Source organism: Phasianus colchicus, chromosome 4, assembly GCF_987193195.1.
Source record: "Phasianus colchicus chromosome 4, bPhaCol1.hap1.1, whole genome shotgun sequence".
Taxonomy (NCBI): domain Eukaryota; kingdom Metazoa; phylum Chordata; class Aves; order Galliformes; family Phasianidae; genus Phasianus; species Phasianus colchicus.
Genome location: NC_143439.1, coordinates 16,861,210 through 16,877,226, shown reverse-complemented (window position 1 = coordinate 16,877,226; position 16,017 = coordinate 16,861,210). Strand labels below are relative to the sequence as shown.

The 16,017-nt window shown below is 39.5% G+C and overlaps 1 long non-coding RNA gene across 1 annotated transcript; it reads left to right on the top strand.

Moving 5' to 3' along the window:
* The first annotated feature begins 12,538 nt into the window (after positions 1-12,538).
* Positions 12,539-14,177, top strand: LOC149918095 (uncharacterized). The gene is made up of 3 exons (XR_016466372.1): positions 12,539-12,653; positions 13,663-13,846; positions 14,001-14,177. It is a non-coding gene; the product is annotated as an uncharacterized LOC149918095 (long non-coding RNA).
* Positions 14,178-16,017: the final 1,840 nt, after the last annotated feature.

Sequence of the window (16,017 nt, the reverse complement as noted above, 5' to 3'; positions counted from 1 at the left end):
CTGATCCTGTGCAAAGCCAGCATTATCTCCAGGAGGGTCTGCATCTTCATTTTATTGAAAATATTAATGAGTTACATTCCTTTTTGGCTCACAGTTGCTCAGCTGAATTCTCCCTCAAGCATGTATGAAAGTAAAAAGAATTTTTTAAAAAGTCAAAAAAAAGTTAAAAACCAAGAAATTTCCTAATAACAATAGCCAAAGGAAAATACAGGTAAAAGATTAATGAATAACAGTGGTATACGGCAATACAGACTGATAACCTGCTGTCTCCAACATCTTAAAACCATACTTATCTGCCAGAGTTCCTGGAAGTATTCCAGTTTATCTGGTCTTCCTGGCAGAAGCACTTCCTACAGCAGGTCTTAATGCAAGAGTGGAGCAGCTCTGGTACATTTCTCATTATCTTTCCACAGGAGCCCTGGTCTTTAGAAGGATACAATACACATGCAGAAGATCATTCAAAGAAGATGTATAATTCTTAATCAAAAGAAAGCAAGGATCAATTTTGCACAATAAGGAAAAGTCTTTGGGTTGAGATGGAGCTGTCCCATTTTAAAAGGATCAGAGACGATGTAGCTTGTGCCCAAAATTGAGAGGAAATATGCATTTCTATAGCAATTTTGATTAATTATTACAGCTTGATATTTAGACTAGATTAAGTACCCAGTATGGTATAACAGAATATCTTTTCTGTTTACTCTTAACAAGGGAGAGGTAAATGCCTTTAAATCATGATAAAACATGGCAGGAACAAGGTTTTCTTAAGATCACCATATGTTAATTAGAGTCAGTGGATTCAGATTACTTTCATATCTTATATCTCAGTATCTTAAAATAAAATTTTACTGTCTGAGGAAGCTACTGCTAAGGATGTTTAAGTCAGAGGAAGACATACGGACAACCAAACAATAAGATTTACAGTGGAGAAAGAAAAAGAACAGCAGAAGGTTTATATTTGGGAAGGGCATCTGGGGAAAGATCTTAAGCATGTTCAAACATCATCAGTAATACAGTAAAGTATGGAAAACTGGAAGTGAATTATATGCCTTTCCTTTGAAATTAGCAAAATATGGCTTATAAGAATGCCTGAAACTTTTCAGGATTTAGTAATAACTGTATAATTCTTCTGTAACACTACTTTCTCTCAGCATTCAGAAATGCAGTGAGTTAAACTGCTGTATGCTTGAGCTGGTGGGATCACCATCTTCTGCAATAAAGTACCCAGTTTTCAATTGAAAAACAGAAGTGAGTAAATAGAAATTACAATTAAGGGCTTAACCTAACAAAAAAAAAAAAAAAAACAATAGGAGGCTATTGGATCTGAGATTCTAGTTAGCTAGGACTCGAAGTCCTCCCAACTGCAAGCCTCTCTTGTGTAAAAAATGAAAGGACATTGTCTACATAGTAGTTCACTTAAATGAAAGTAGAAGTGATTGGGGGGAAAAAAAAGTCAACAATTTGATTGGTACTGAGGGTGGATGGAGTTTTCTTTCAGTGTTATTTTTTTTCTTCTTCCTAAACCAGAGGCCTGCTGAACTATGAAATCGTCAACCGTTAAAAGGGCAAGGTCTCTAATTAAATAGTTTCTCTAAAAGTTGAACACTGGCAAGGCTGTTTGTGCCTCTTCCCTCTTTCTGAGCTAGTGTGAAGATGAAAATGTCTGAGATCCGGTCTCAATTCCTCTAAGGAGACAGGCTGCAGAATACCCACATGAGGTCATCCAAGGGCAGGGCAGCATGACAGAGTTGGTTGCTTCCTCATAATCCCCATTTCTTCCCTTTTGATAGCAAGGAGCAGATTCTCCTTGGCAAGAAGTCAATGCTGAGATCTCTGTGCGTACTTCTTCAGCACGATGGACAGATAATAGGATGAAGACTGCAAGATCATCAGTTCAACAGCCCCAGCTTGTGATAAGGCATGAGGCATCTGTGCAGTCTCTTATCATCTTTAAGTCAAATGAAGGCTCATGTAATGGCTGAAAGACATCCTTCCCTCCTGCCAGGATTTCTGAGATTCCTGGTACAGACAGAGATGGTAAACTGACAGAAATACTTTGGATGCTCTTTACAGGTATTCAGCACAACAGGAATTTTCTGATTTAAGCAAAAGGAAGAGTGGATCTGCCTTACTGCAAAAGCTCTGCCAATCAGCATGGAAAAAGCAGAGCCCAGGAGTAAATACTGTGAGAAAGCATGTAGTGGCTTCATGTATGCAAGACATTTCAGCAATGCTATAATCTATTGGAGGTGGGCAGGAAAGAGAAAAATTGTTTCTTTCTAAGATGTTTTCAGTAACTAGAAATGGGAGGAGCCATCCTGATGGACAGTTTGATGGTTCTTTTGTCACTTTTACTGCAGCTTCAAGTCTGGAAGCAACCAGACACCTCTGGTGTTCCTGTGTTCTTGGCTGCTGACAGGATAGTTCATACAAATGGCAACAGTATGTCAGAGCTTTGAAATGGCTCAGTGGCAGCTGAGGCTGAGAAGCAAAATTGGCATTATTACTCCTATGAGAAAGAATGAAAGAAAGATTTTAATGACAACTTTGTCAACGTTTAGCAATGCTGTTTTTAAGCAGCTTAAAACATAGTTTCGAATGTCAGTGACGATCAGCCTTTCCTTTCCACAAAGGCTTACAGTAAACCAGTGGTATGCAACTGGCATGAGCCAGAGCCAACAGATGCCCGTATTAAGGTGGTACCATCTGGGCTGAAGCCCATGGAAAACTCAGAATATTCATTTAAGATTTTGCAGTGCTGTTTATAACCAAACATGGACAAGCAGTGTAAATGAATTTGTAGTGGTGACTCCAATAGACAGCTGCAGAACTACAAAAATGGAGCTGGGAGCAGGATGTAATTCACAGAGCTAACAGGATAACAAAGAGAAAAGAAAAAGAAAGAAGACAAATGGTAATTTAAAAAACTCTGGAGAATGCTGATGAACGTGCTTCAGGACTAAGGGTGTGAAACAGGATAGTAAAAAAAACCCAGCCTTGAATACTCTTTAAAACAAGAAATACTATTTGGTCTATAGATAGGAAGTAGAAATGAAAATCTGTCTTAAAACTGCTTGTGAGAAGGAAAGTAATAGTTTGTTATTTTATACCAATCTATCTTTTGTGCTAAAATTTTCAACTACCAGTGCTTAATTCTTTGAATTCACATTTGTTCTAGTCTGGTGTAGCAGGAATACTAAGTCAAGGCTGAACCAGTGATGGCACACCTGGCAGGAAGGCAGGACCAACCCAGGGGAGCTCAGGTGCATGCAATGTACCTGAGTGAGCAGGAAGGGTGGAGCCAGGATCCACCCCTTCCCAGACCTCATTTAAGGGTTGGCAGCAGAGGTAAGAATGTTTTGCTGGAGATCCCAGATTTCCTCAGACCTTGTAAAGGTAAGCAAATTTTTTTCCTTTGCCTTTGCATCTATGGCTGCTGTGTTTGGGCTTGTGCTTATTTTCTGTAGCCTGGGATTGTGCCACTTGACTATTATTGTTGTACTTTTCATCACATTAGAGCATCATCTCTGCTTTTATTATCTAATGCATTGTTATTAACTAGTTGGAAAAAGTGTGTATTCCGAACTATATTTCTTTTTCTATTATTGTGTGATTATCAACTTAGGTAAGTAAGTTCAAGCTATTCTTTGGCTCATTGTCAATCTACTATAGAATGACAGTAACTTACTATGTACATTCTATAAAATGTTTTTAAATTCATGGAGTGAAAACAATGTTCTCTAGCACTGGAACAGTCTTCAGTGCTACAAATCCAAATCTCAGAAATTGGACATTAATCTACTTATGCCTAAATGCATAAAATCATAAATGCCTGTTCCATTTTTTTCCCCTGAAGTTAGTGGTAGCTCTAGCACTGTGCTGACTTTGTAGAATCTTAGCATTTAAAGGCAAGATTCTCAAATGCTATTCCATGATGGGCTCTGAGTACATCACATAGGCCACTTCATTTCTCTGTACATATAAAAAGAGAGCTGAACACGTCAATATAGTTTAGCTACGGGCAAAAGGTCAATAGCTGTTCTTGTCTATATAATGGAAAGAAAGCACGAAGCTCTATGATTTAGCCCTGCTATCCCTCCACTAGTTTAACTACTGTTAAAATGAACAAATTCCTGAGTTCACAGGCAGCACTCACTTCAAGAAGAAATCATTTATCTTTCTCATTACTTTTGGTAAGCAGTTGAGCTAACTAAAAGTTTTAACAAAGCTTGTTTAATAACTGACATTTAATAGTGAGAAAGCTGAGTGAAGCTGTGTCAATACAGTTGAAGATGAAAATCAAGATTTTTCAAAGGGAATGTTCTGAAGGTGCAAATATTTAGTACAGTATTTCAGGTGCTGAACCTTCACAACTTTCAGCAACTTCTGAATATGCTGCATAGCACTGATTTATTTATTTATTGGCTCAAGAGGGCAAGAGTGATGACAGCTGACTGGTTGCTGCACTCATGCTAAGGCAGGATGAGAAGGAAGTATTCTAGGTTTGGATTCCTTGTTGATGCAAGTTACTAAGAAATGTGACCTGTTCTTGACACTGTCACTTGCTGTCACCACGTGGTTTCTATGTCTTGCCTAATGCTTGAATAAGCAATGAACACAAGTCTTTCTGTCCAGTGACTGTGTAATTACCAGCAACACCAAGAGAAGTCAAGGAAATTCTGTTCTAGATAGAGACAATAGGGAACTGTGCAGTGTCTCAAAGTGGAGAAAATGTCTCAAGGAGAATCATAGAATCATAGAATTGCTCAGGTTGGAAAAGACCTTAAAGATCATCAAGTCCAATTGCAACCTAATCATACTATCCTAACAACCCTCCACTTCATCATGTCCCTGAGCACCACATCCAAACGGTTTTTAAATGCATCCAGGGATGGTGACTCAACCACCTCCCAGGGAGGAGGAGAACAACTTGGGCTTCTGGCAGCCCCAACTGTGAAATCAGTAGTTAAAAGAGAAAGGCATTGCAGAAGGATCATCATATTGTCTTAATGTGAAACTTACCTTGTTAGAATACATGCCCATTAGTACGCTAAATACCAGAGGCATAGAAATGTGAAGTCTAGCTGTGGGCAGTGAGCATCTCAAGGCTCTTCTCTTCATCTTTTATTGCACTAGGATTTTGCTGGTGGAAACCATAGTGTGCAGAAACTTCACAGACCTCCAGGAGGCATATGGCAAACAAACAGGACAATAAAGGGTTTATTTTTTTTAACTGAACACTGGGCCTTTAGGCAGTACTAAAATTTCTAAATGTTCTGTAGATATAGTTCTTAATTAAATATTATTTAATATTAACATAATAAAACAAAATATTTAAAAATAATATTTATTTCTTAAATGTGGTTTCTTTTTCATATTCAAATAATAATGATTCAATTATGATTTATTTGGGGGAATTACAGTCCTTACTAATAAACAGTCTTCTACTGCATGTAATACTAAGACCTTCAAACTGGTACCTCAATTCTAGCAACTTACAAAGGTGTGGAAAAAAATTCTTAGGTGCTTTTAAAACAAGGCTACTAAACAGGGAAAATAAATACTTTTCTATAAATTGGATAAGGCAGCCTATACCTTGTTTAAAAAAGAAAAAAATCTCACATATAATAGGTCAACTTTGACAGAAAAGAGAGGCAGAGATTAATGTGACGTTCTGCTGGTACACGCCTGTGTGTATGAAAGGGAGAGGGATTACATCCCATAATCAAACTAGACAAAATTATATATTTCTACTCACTGTGGATAAAAGGCAGAGACAGAAAAAAGTGTCTGTCTTATTGAACTAAAATTTCTAGGACAGTGAATTAGTGCATTCTTAAACAGTGTCCTAGCAGTATTTCTCCCCAGTTTTTTCTCTTGTAGTATTTCCCTGTGTATCAGGCAAATCTGTATATTAGTTTTATCTGTGTGTGTGTGTGTGTGTGTGTGTGTGTGTGTGTATATATCATTCATGAGGAAAGACTCATATCTCTCAGTACTTCTGAAATAACTATGCAGACCTGTTGTGAAGACTAATGCTTTCTTGCCCTCAATAAAATGGCAAAAAAAAAAAAAAAAAAACTTGTTTTGAAGTCCCCTTTTCTACTATTTGTCCAGTTGCCTGTTTTTCAATTAGGAGTAGATTGAATGTTGATGTCCAGAGACAGAGAAGATGGTAGTGCAGGGATGCCTTACTACCTGAACCTGTGTTTGCTGTGCTGATAAGGATCAGCTCTTGCAGATTCTGTAGCAATGCAGAGATTCTGGGCAGGCTGGTATAAACTGCTCTGTCATTTCAGAATAAAAAAAATCAACTAAGGTAACTATTTTTATGGACCTGGTGCAGAGTTAAAGACTGGCACCCTCCTTCTGCAGTGCCAGCTCATCAGCAGGAGTGGCGATGATTCATTCACTGCCTATTGAGCATGAAGATAGGCTGGACGTAGCTGGACAGTAACCAAAGTCTGGATGTGGTGCATGTCCTATAGGGTAATTACAAGGCATGACAGAGTGACGTACTTCCTCTTCAGCTCATGTTTGACCCTTATTGTCATGCTTGTTGATCTTTCCCACTCTGGTGTGAATTCAGCATCATGCTAATGAAAAGTGAGGAAAACTGCTGAACTAAATTTGCTCCACTGTTTTGCAGCAGCCGCTCTTCTTTCAGCAAGTCATTCATAATCACTGCTAACACAGAAAACAGGCCCACAGCTGTGACGCACCATTCAAGTCCAGCAGCCCAAGTTCTTACTGCATTTCTACTCTTGCTTTCCTTCCTGCCATGAAAACAAAAGAAATTGGTTTCCTCTTTTTTGGTCTGCCTGGAGGAATGGTATTTTCTGCAGTTCTCATGGGATATTTTAATACCATCAATCCACTGGGCAATAGACCTGAAAACTGCCTAACACTGTTGGTGCTTCAGCAAAGCACGTGTGTGGATACAGTGGTTTGAGCATGCATTTAATTGTTTTGCAGAACCAGGGCTGGAGTTAGCAGCATTTTGCTGTACAAATAATAAAGTCCACTGACTGCTCTTGACTGAAGTTCCTAAAACTTCCTGAATAAAATCCCTTTGAGTTTTGCACCTCTTTCTCCAGCATTGAAGATGTTCAAAGCAGAGTGTGTTGCAGAAGTCTCTGCTGTCTCAAATAAAATATGAACAGATATTAAATTCCATTTTTTAAAAGATATGGTTTTCCAAAATGGGCAAGGATTTTTCTTGAGACTATTTGTTTATACATATTATATGCAAATGTACATTTAGTACACAATAGATATATTTAGAATATTATATAAAAATAATTCTATAAAATATTTTAAATTTAATGTTTTATTAGAATTATTAAATTATTGTGTATATTTTGTATTATGAATTATTATTTATGCATTAATTTTTAAAGGATATTTGAAAGATAGCATGAGATTTCTGTTCTTCAGACACCTGAAGTCTCTTACAAATACCTGTTCTTTTATCCTGCTTTCAGAACCACTCACTATTGATGAATCATTCTAATATAAGCACTTAAGAATGGCTGTCATCTACAGTTTCTGGATTTTACATTTGTTCCATAGATTCTGCACTAATATTTCTTAGAACATAGGATGAGGCAGGAATAGATAACCTCTTGCTGACTACAGAGACTTTATTGCACTCATTGAAGAGTCTATAATTCTTGCTAAACTGTAGGGATCAGAATGATTCAAGAATACAAAAGATCTACTTCATACCCCTGCAATCTATTTGCTTGCTTGAAAATCCTGGCTATGAACCAAGAGTGTCATTTCAGGCTACTGGAAGGAGTAAACACATTGTGAAAATAATTAGTTTTGAAGTCTGTGACCTGAAGGGAATTGCATAACATATATGCTCTCATTTAACATTTAGTTTTGTATTCATTTCTTCTACATGCTAAAGAATACAAATTGTGATTGATTAATAATACTGTATGTCAAAAAAGGCAAACTAATAAATTATTTTAATATTATAATTTTTGTTACTGGAGATGTGAACATAGAATAGAATCATTAAGGTGGGAAAAGACCACCAGATCATGTAGTTCAACTGACCATCTACTACTAATATTGCTCACTAAACACTGTCCCAGAGTACCACATCTACATATTTCTTGAGTCACCAGTGATGGTGACTGAACCATCTTTCTGGGCAGCCTGTTCCAGTGCCTGACCAGCCTATCAGAGTTTTTCCTAATATCCAACTTGAACCTCCTCTTTTACAACTTCAGGCCATTCTCATTTGTCCTATGTTGGGAGAAGAGGCAAACCCCACACCACAATCTCCTCTCAGGTAGTTGGAGAGAGCAATAAGGTTTCCCCTGAGCCTCCTCTTCTCCAGGCTGAACATTCCTAGCTCCCTCAGCTGCTCCTCCTGTGACTTGTGCTCCAGACCACTCATCAGCTTTGTTAACCTTCTCTGGATATGGTCAAGAGCCTCAGTGTCTGTCTTGTAGTGAGGGGTCCAAACCTGAACAGAATACTCAAGTTGCAGCCTCATCAGGGCTAAGAACAGGTGGAAAACATCATCTACTACCTCACCATTTAAAAATTGAGTACCTATTCTCTTTCTTAATAGTTAAGAACAAGACAAAAAGGCATAACGGGTTCAACTCAGGTGAACACGTTATCTGATACTCAAAATACAAGAAAGAAAGAGAGACTATTTCTCAGAATCAGTAATGAAGAAATAGTTTTCAGTAAGCCATACCTTTGTGGCCTAGTCAAATGATAAATGGATGTAATCAGTTTTTACTAACAATTCACTGATCCTAAAATCAGTGTTTACCATCACTTGTCATGTAGGAAAACAATGTGCAGAGTTCTGATTTTTTTTAAAAAACTGACTACATAGATATCAGAGGAAAGTAGGTGTAATTATATCCAAAAGCTAGTTATGAGAAATTAGCTCAGTGAGTTATCATTCCCACTATTTCATTAAATTTTTTCCAGTAGCAGATCTCAGAGGCTCTAGCCCCTAATTTTTTTTAGGAAAACATGCATAGATACACACCAAGCAGAAGTGTATTGTGGCATAGCTTTGTCCTGTCTTCCTGCATTGATCACCTAATTTGCCCTGATTGATTGCTTACACAATTATGTGAAGAGGCAAAACAAAACCAGCCAAAAAAAAAACCCACAAATCATTAAAATCTTGACTTAAATGTTTAAACACTAGTGTTCTGTTTGGGTCTGAAAGGCGATTTCTGACCATTGTGGCCATCAATCTTTGGATATCCTGATCCTAGGATGCATTCTGCTCTATTCCTGACCAATCCTCTTCAGCCTCTATCCTGTGCACAGGACTCTATGTATTTTTAGCAAGCACATTTGCACATCTTTAAACTGCCATTTTCTGACTGGTTCCTTCTGCTACCTGGGTAGTACTCATACAGCCTGGCACCATTTGCTTCCTGCTACAGTTCAGCAGCTGATGTTTTTTTGCAAAGTGAGAAGAGAAACAGTGAAACTACTACACAGTATGCAAAAGGTGGCTTACAGAGAAAACAAAAACGTAGTAGAAAGCACAGGAGTGAATTGTATGCAACCCCAGCTGTTCTGTATTAGCTCAGCTTGGTCTGGTAATGGCTAAGTGAAGGAGGCCTTGTAATTGCAGTAAAAAAAAATGTTGAAAAACAGAGACTCTGGGAGCCTCTCATTTTTTCCATTTTAGCTCACATATTCTCATATCAAATGACAGTCTGCCCTAGGTCAGCCTTATGGAAGTGCTAAACAGGGTTCTCCATTTTCACTTAAGCCAGACCATGGAGGTCAACCACAGAATTAGTAAAATGGTTACTGGTGAGCAGATGAATTAATAATGCTTCATCTGAGTTGTGGAACAGAGGTTAAGTGGGCGGTTTCCAAGTGACTAGTGCTACTGAGCAAGCCTTTGTGCTGCTAAAGAAACCCCCTGCCTCTGCCCTGTGCTGCCAAGACCTGGGCTGGAATGTGGTCTGAGTTCACCTTGTTACAGAGCACCGAGGGAAAGAGATGCTATTCGAGGTATCCCTGTGTATGCTGGCAGCTAATGGTAGGATCACCATCTACTGGTACATGAAGATACTTGTCACATCTGAGATATTATTGCATGACCTTCACATTTTTTTCTGATTAATGTAGACCCATTTGAATCTGGAACCACCAAAAGTGAGTTCCTGTGCTGGGTCTCCAAACCCAGCATAGATCCTAACACCTTCTGTTTGCCGGAGGCCCGGATGTGGCACAGCAGCTTGCGATTTAAACTGTGTGTCTAGAACTAGTAATGAATGCTTTTGATTTTTTCCTCTTGTTTAAAGACTTGGCTATGAAACAGGAACTGCTGTACAAAAAAAAAAAAAAACACTTTTTTTTGTTTTACATCTTTGGAACTAAAGATGTAAAATGTCTGAGAGAGAAGCATTGATTCTGAGGAGCCCACAGATGTGTGAAACGTGACTGTAGCCCATCATTTGTGGTAAGGACTAATCAGCTGTTAAGGTAGCCCCAACTGCAGTTATATTTCTATCCAAAGATGAGGATGCAGTGAAGTGATGTAATTTAATCACAGCGAAAAGATCTCTGTGCAGTGGGCTGTGCTATATGTTTTCCCTGCTGCAAGCACAAAATTCCACTTATGGGACAACACTTCTACATTTTATTTCATGTAGTTTGATGTCTATAGCCAGATTATGTTCTCTGTGGGAACCTGGGATCACTTAGCACCTTTAAAAACCAGGTTATTCTTATTTCCCTGTCTTTGAGTGCTTAATCAGAACTGCTTAAGAAGGTCTATGGATTCCTAGAACTTCCCTCAGACTAGGTAAAGTAAAAAATTAAAAAGGAGGAGGAAATCCTCAGTATTTAAAGAGGCTGCAAGAGGTCACAATACACCTTAAAATTTTAGTGGGCTATCCAAGAATTCTTGGGAAGGAAAGCCCACCAGCTCCCTTCTGGATGGCAGTGCCCAGGAAAAACATAGACATCTACTACTTGCTTATCTTGGTTATACTTAGAGGATGTGAAGTTTTCACTGGTGATGTACAGGAGATGGAAACAAACTTCTATGACTCACCTGTAGCTTCTTTATCTGCTGCTGCAATTGACTTTCCATGGAGAGGGCTCAAAGACAGTAAGGTTTTTGACTGCTTCCTATGACATTTTCCATGGCTGGCTAGGGAAAGGAAATTCTTTGCTCAGACCATGGTGAGGCATAGGAGCAGGTCATGGATGTCTCATCCCTGGAGGTGTCTTTAAAACACCCTTCCAACCCAAGACATTATGTGATTCTAAAATTTGGTCATTCTATTTAGAGCAGTATAGTAACTGAAGCATGGCTTCAGTTTTAGATGCAGACAGATGCAGAGCAACTGAAAATAATCCAGAGCACAATGTGAGAAAGAGTAAAGATTTAGAAAATATGTCATGCGAGGAGAAAATGTTTTATCAGTCATTTCTGAGTTTGGAAGAGGCAAAAAAAAAAAAATGGAAAGCAAACGAAAAATAGCGGGGCTGAAGTGCAGCTCGAAACTTTGTGTTAGACAGAAGGGAGGCTTTGCAGTGATGGGGAATGAGAAACCGGAACATGTCACCGCTGCTTTAATACCTCCTAGAGCATTTGCAACCCATAATATTGCAAAGAACATGTTCATGTTAGAAGAAAAAGAACAAATGGAATGAAGACAATTTAACTGCAAACATAAATGCTCCTAACACTATCTCTTTTGGGCACCTGCTGTCAGAAACAGTTACAGGAGCTGGAGCTAGGATTTAGAGTTATACGAAAGATTTAAAGGAAGTAAGCCATTTATGTACCAAAATCCATGTTAACAAAGCATCCCTAGGGATGTCTCAAAAGCAGAGATGATTACAAGTAATCCAAAAACAAGATGAAACAAAACAAAAACCACCCACCACCAAGGTTTGTCTTTTTTTCTTTTATAAACACCCATGCTGACAAAAGGAAGCTGGGATTTGGAGGGCAGAGTACAAAGCCCTGGACTGGGTTTTTCAAGGTATTTAGGCTCCAGAAATGCATATCATTAATTGAGTGTTTCCCAAAATGGCGAAGTAAGCTGGGAATGAGCCTACTGCTGGCTATCAGTAGCAGCCATGCTGCTTTATTGATTTGTGAGCAGAAACAAAAAACAAAAGCCATATAGAAAAAGGGAAGGTAAATGTAAGAGAGGTGGTTATACAAAGAGAGATGGAAATTGCCCAAGTTTGCATCTCTGGCTGTTATCAATACACACTTGGAAAACCCACTTCTGTGGACTATGGCTTGTAATTTAATTCTGCGTGGCAGATCTGGGACTCTGGGGAGCAATAATACTACAGGACTCATCAGGCTTACTGGAGATAAATAACATAATTTTTATTGTCCTAATAACTTTGTGGACTGGCTATCCCCCTCTAATTAAAGCCCTTGAACCTCCTTCTGCACGGAATCACTGAGGCATCCCTTAATACTACAGCTCCATGGACAACCTTATCCCCATGGAGACAGAACAAAATTGCTTTTTTACATCACTGAACTGTCACAGCTCCACTATGCTCATACAAAGCAGCACTTTGGATTTTCAGACCGGGAATACTATGCACTTTTCTCACAGATGGCAACAACATCAGAAAGGAAAAAATCTGCCTTTAAAACATCAACATGTTCGGTGAGAACCACGACCTCCAAATACAATTCAAGCAAGTGTATTAGAAGAGAGGGTAGCTTATAATCTATTATTACAGGAGAAAATTGTCAAACATTTTCAAAGCCAGCTCACCATAAATTCTAGCTGTGTTTTTCCCCATACAAAGCAACTAGAGCAGAAGCTGTTAAACACAGATTTTCTATTTCACAGTGACACCTGCAGCGTTAAAGGGAAAATGCCGCTGGAAAAAGAAGTACTGTTCAGCTCTGTGGTGGTAGGACACAAGCTCCTGATTTACTTTGAGGGCAGAATGAGTAGCAGTACACACAGTTAAACCTGCAGGTTGCTTTCCAAGGAGCACCAGTCCTCCACGAGTCATACACCAGAGCTTTGGGTTCGATAAAGTGCAGATACTGTTTGCTTGGTGCTGCAAAGCAAGTTAGAATTTCTCTTCTATGCTCCCTGCAGTGGTAACTTCCAAGGCTTCCTTGGATTTCATCATTTAGATCTTTAATTATGGATATGTGTGATTCCTGTGTCTTTAGATAAGATGGTGTGTGAAAGGTAGTTGGTGAAAATAAGCAGCTATTGAGAACGTAGGACATGAGGTAATGGCCTCGAGTTGTGCAACGGAAGGTTCAAGTTGGATTTTAGGAAAAGTTTCTTCTCTGAAAGAGTGGTGATGCATTGGATGGGCTACCCAGGGAGGTGGTGGAGTTACTGTCCCTGGGGGTGCTCAAGAAATGTGGCGCTGGGGGACATGGTTAAGTGGGCATGGTAGGGATTGGACAAGATGATCTCAGAGGTCTTTTCCAACTTTAATGATTCTGGTGCATGGACAACCTGTGAACAATAAAAATACTGCCCTCATCTCCATGACTGCCTCAGAGCCCTGGGAAAGTCACAGATGTATGTGGACATAGATATCTCTGGGGGCACCAACAATTAGTAAACAACTCATTTTATCTCTTGTTTTCCTCCATTTTCTTCTCTGATCACCTCTAACTGAAAGAACGCTTTCTTTTTACAGTGCCTGTGCTGCGACTTTAAGCTCGTTAGCCACCTCCTTTGAAACTCTTCCTTGTTGCATTGATCCAGTTGCAGAGATGCTCATGACAGGACAGCCTCACTATTCCCAGCTGCCTGCAAAGGATCTATCTACATGGCACGCTAATTTTTCCTCGCTTAACAGATTAATTACATGAATGCAAAGAGTAAGAAAACAACTACAAAGTAATAGAGTTAAAAAATACATACCCTTTATGGTAGCAGTTGGATTGCTTCAACTGAAAACTTGTTCTAGAGAAGCCTTCTGTTCTTTTTAGCTGAAGTAAACTCTGTCCTATTTCTCTTTTGTCATTCCTCCAGATGTTGTTGGTGTTCAGCTACAGTCTGAAAAAGGAAAGGAGTTTGGAGTAGTGACTGAGCAATGGTTGAGGCTGTGTGTGTATGAATTATATTCTAGCCATGTTCGTTGATTTAAACAGCAGACCTGCACAAGAGAAAATCTGGATATCCCTTCATTAGAGGACCACAAAGCAGTGTATGAAGACAACTGAAACGCAGAAATAAAAATCCTAAGGTGTTCAGGAGATATCAGGACATAAGAACAGATGTTCTAGGCTGGAACAAACAACACGCACCATACAGTTGCCCACATTTCTCTAGAGAGATGGCCTCGCTCTGTGATCACAATTCATGTGGTTACTGGTTTCAGTCCTTCCTATCATTTTCTTTCACAAGCAAGTGTAATGGAAATGCTAAGTCACGGCTTGAACCAGTGATTGAGCACCTGGTGGGAAGGCAGAGCCAACCCAGGAGAGCTCAGGTGCATGCAATGTACCTGAGTGACGAGGAGGGGTGGAGCCAGGATCCACCCCTTCCCAGACCTCACTTAAGGGTTGGCAGTGGAGGTGAGGGTATTTGTCTGGAGATCTCTGTATACTTGTGGCTTTCCAGAGGTAAGTAGCTTCTTTCCATTGTTTTTGTGCCCCTTGCTGTCGCACTTGAATGAATTCTCACTTGTTGTAGCTTTGGATCTTGCTGCTCTGCTGTTATTGTTGTGCTTTCCATCATGTTACAGCAAGACACAAAACAGGAAAAACTCTTTCATATCGGCCAAAGGAGGTTTAGCCAACAGGATGTGGTTATGGATGAGGGTTTGGGAAGCTTGTCATTATTACTCCCGGCTTTAGCAATAAATGTGAATGGCACTGAGTAATACCCTTTTCTTTGCTGACTGCCCCACCACTCGTCTATACTGTCTGCTTAGCCTGAAAGCCCTTAAGTTCAATGCTGTTTTGTATGTTTGTACAACGTGTGGTATGCTGCAGCCCTTATCTCCATCTGGGCTTTTAGGTGCAAACAAATGATTAGCAGGACTAAATCTGAAAAGAGAACAGGAAAGTACTAGGCACATGGTAACAGTCCTTGTAGGGGACAGCACACAGGTATTGTTGCAGGGAGAACACAGGGTGGCAATTTCTGGGTTTGGATGGCAAATGTAAAAGGTGTAGGAACTGTTAATCAGTACCAAAAAGAGCTCATTCTTTGAGTCACACAACAAACAGAAAGTGTGAATCATCAGACAGGATGAACTGCAGGATGCTACAGGTAGCACAGCTTTGAAAACTGTGACCAACAGCGACCAAGGTCTGGACAAGAATTAGTGAATTTTACTAGAGGGAAAACAGGACAATATATGTAAATCACTATTCAACTGGACTTTATACGTTCTAGGAGCACATGTTTGGCCAAACTGCTCCTAAACATTGCTTGCAGAGAAGCAGTAAATACAGTGGTCAGCAGACTAATAAGAGAAGCAGAGGGCCGTATAGAATGGTACTTCCAGCCTAATCTTGCCTCCATTATCAATTTGTCTGCCTAACCATCACGTAAAAGCAGAATATCCACAGGTAATTATGTCTTATGAAACTTCTTTCCTGAAAATCCACCAGCTGAAAACAGGAATGGTTCCCCCCAGTGTCCTCTCCAGCCCAGGAAAAACAGGAGCTGCATCCCAGAGCTGTGTATGGCTGCACAGGGAGCTATGGCAGAGCTGGGGAAGTCCCAGTTTATGTGCACCACTGCCAGACAGGGCCTGCAAGCTAAACTCTGAGTATCAGAGCAGAAACATTTTTCATTTTCCTTTAGAATTACTGAAGTAATTATTATATGATGTGTCAGCTTCAAAGCATGGGTCAATTTATATATATGTGTGTGTGTATATATAAAAAAAATATTTGTGTGGACATATATTATTCTTGTCTTTTTATATGACTTCCAAGTTCAGTGTTGCTGCTTCTTGCCAAGCACTGCCTGAATCTGCTTCGCTAGTCTGCTATCATGAATAAGCCCGGCTGTATTTGGCTTGGGGAAAGCAGGA